Here is a 3428-nt window from a genome sequence, read left to right on the forward strand (position 1 = left end):
AGGGCCAAGGTATAGGATTCCCTCATACCTCTTTTCTATCGGCAGTCTGGAGTCTCTGGACCTACAAAACTGCATCATCAGCTTGCCCCGGGTATTCCAAGGTTTCAAGAGCCTAACTGACCTCAACCTGGAAAATTTCTCCTCTACAGACATGGATATCCAAACATTGATCTCGTCCTGCCCTGTACTGACTGATTTGATATTAACTTCTGTGGAGGGCATCTGCTGTCTAAACATTCAAGCTCCTAAACTGGAATTTCTTAATGTTGAAGGGGAGTTTGAAGACATTAAGTTGGATGCTCCTAATCTGGAGGTGGCCATTTTCTCTCTTGATCACAAAGCTAAAGCATATCAATCTGTTCCAATTGCACATGACAAGGGTTATTGGGAAGCCTAAGTGACGTAAAAACACTTTCAGTTAGTGGCTCTCTTCTCCGGAAGGTGAGGTATTATTAGCTCCAGCATTACTATGGCCTTCTTGTGCCTTTTTACTAATCTATGTTACCATTTCCTTTTTCTTTTCGTGTTGCAGTATCTAACAAAAGGATGTATAATTACGAAGTTCCCTGTCATGTTTCATCGCCTGGAGAATATTTATCTTGGCATATGCATTTGGGACCAGAGACAAATCTCGGCAACTTGTTCATTGTTTCAGAATGCCCCTAACTTAAAGATGCTTGAGCTATGGGTACGTATGCCCCTGTAAACCCTCTCCCTTGCTCGGTCACCCAATCCATATTAATTCGTTGTGTTTACGGCTAATGGGTTCTGAGGAGTTTGCAGCCCAATCTGATCCTATCATGGGAGAAAAACAACGCGAAGACTGGGAAAGTGGCGCAACGAGGACAACATATACACACGTGGTCGACGAACGAGATTACTGAAGCGGACACGCGGTGGAACTGATCGAATTGCTGTCAGTCCGTCATCAGATTTGTTTTGAATTTGATCAAGATTTCCCTTCGTCACTCTGCTCGTCAATCTGCCTCCCGGGTCGCTCCTCCAGGCGACTCCGGAGACCTTCCCAGCCGCCACTCGAGAGGCCACCCGATCCTCCTCCCTTCCTCCCGCCGCCGTCGGAGGACGCCGCCGGCTTGCGCCCGGAGGCCGACGGCGGTGGCGGGGGCTCTTCCTCCCTCCCGCGTTTCAGGGGTGGCGATGCCCCAACATGCGTGGAGGTATGGCCGATCTAAAAGCGGCGGCGATGGCTTCGACGGCGGCGGCGGTCGGCCCTGCCTCGGGCCATGGGCGGCTGCTGCGGCGGCTGGCCTGGATCGGGCGGCGGCGCGATGTGGTCTTCGGCGGCATGTCATCTGGCTTTAGATCGGCGACGGCGTCGAGGGCCTGGTGGACTACTTGGCGGCACATGGCAGATCTGTTCTGGCCGCTGTAGCTAGTGGTGGTGGTCATCTTCTTCGTCGGAGGTGGCCGACCAGAGACTTGGTGATTCGATCTCGAGATCCATCATCTAGTCCCGGCTGCGAGTTGGGGAGACATAGTTGCCGGTGAAAACCGAGCCGACGACAGGCGATGGCGGCGTTCTACGCCGTTACCTTGATGAAGGCATCGTCGTGTAACTACTGTTGACCAACTCATGCTGCTCCGGGGGAAACCCTAAGACCTGGTGTTCCAGATCGGACGATGGCGGCACTGCGGTGTCGTTTCTCTTTTGGGAGCATCGTTTGTGGAGCAGAGCTGGAAGTCAGAGGCAGGAGGTGGAGCGGCTTCGTCTTGCACGGAGCTTCGGTGGAGATGTCAAGTCATGCCTGACCGACAGGTGCTACGCTTTGTCATGCCTGGTCGGCAGGTGCTACGCACGACAAATCTTCCAAAGACTTCAAGCTGTGTCGGCTGGTGGTACTTGGCAACATGGTGCTGATGTGTATCAGTGACGACCGTGACGTGCTCAGCTGTTTGCGCGCAGGGAGAAGGTGCCGTTGGGCGCCATGGTGGCTCGACGATAGCTGGACCGAGCAAGGTTGATGCATCAGTACAGTTCTGAAGATGGAGCGGTGGCAGTTGGCGGCGGCGGCCATATGAGAGCACGCCGGACCGGTGAGACCATGCCCGGCAGGCGTCCTGGATGAGACCTCAGGTCTTAGATGTTAGGTTTGGCTGCGATGTCTGTTTGGTATTAGGCCCAGACTATCTGCGCCCCTTCATCAACTGGATAGGTGTAGCGACAGTTTGTTACTTAGACGGCGGCTTTAGTCTTACTATTGTATTACTTTGTAAGGTTTTGTGAGAATAATTAATAAAATCGCCTTATGCATCGTCCAGATGCAGAGGCCGGGGGTTATCCTCCTTTTCTAAAAAAAAATGGGTTCTGAGAAAATAATTAAAATGCAGAGTTACCCTAGGATCACATGGGAGCAGTATCAGGATCAGGCTAGCATTCAAGAGCTTACCCGGGAAATGCAAATGGACCATCTCGTAACGGCCAATGTGAAACATTTTGGGGGTCTGAACTATGAAGTCGATTTCGTGGCAAAGCTACTGAGCTGGGCACCTGTTTTGGAAGAGGTGAAATTAGAGTGGAAGGGCGAAACAGACCGCAGCATGGTTCTTACCAAGCTATTAGCTCTGCCGAGGGTGTCTCCAGGAGCCAAGATCATTGTTACATGATAAGTATGCTCCCTCATCACTTTGCCAATCTAATTTGCTGCGGGTAGAATTATTTTGGCTCTGTTTATGCAAATGTACCAACTAGGGCTAGCTGGTGGTTATATATAATGTATGGGTGCATTTGACCCGAATCATCAGGTAGAGGTAGTGTGCTTTGTTGAGAACATCCGGTGGGACGGCATCAGTTTAGCTTGTCCAGTTCTGTCCCTGTGTTGTTAACTTGTTATATGACAATATTGTGGTTCTAGTAAATGTGTCCTTCAGAAGTGATCACATTTATGAAGGCACCTTCATGTTGTGTCAACAAGACTGAATCAAAGACACCAAATGGTACCTTAATTTTTTACTTTATGCATGTGCATGTAAGAAGCCTGCAGTTTTGAGATCAAAGCAACACATGCCTGAATCAGTACACCTTTGGAAATCAAAGAATTATCAAAATGGTTTACATTGGTTTCATGATGAATGAATGTTCGGTATAAGGGAAATCACCTGGTTTTAATATGTTGCTTCAATATTATTCACTGTGGTTTCTCGTATTGAGGTGAACAGGAACCAGGTTTTTACTTAAAATAATTCTAAAGAATTCAAAACTATTGATTCAGGTGTTAATCAAATATCGCTCTTGGAATAAGCTGCAGCTACTAGCCAGTTATTCTTCAGCCATGGCCGCATCTCCATGTCTACATTTCTATACGTCCAAAATTAAATGGCCATGTATGTATTTCATTTATATATACTCATGAAATAGTTCACTCGTGGCAAGACACATATACCTCTTCTGTCACATGGGCCTAGCTCGA

This window comes from Triticum dicoccoides, chromosome 3A, assembly GCF_002162155.2.
Source record: "Triticum dicoccoides isolate Atlit2015 ecotype Zavitan chromosome 3A, WEW_v2.0, whole genome shotgun sequence".
NCBI classification, from domain to species: Eukaryota; Viridiplantae; Streptophyta; class Magnoliopsida; order Poales; family Poaceae; genus Triticum; species Triticum dicoccoides.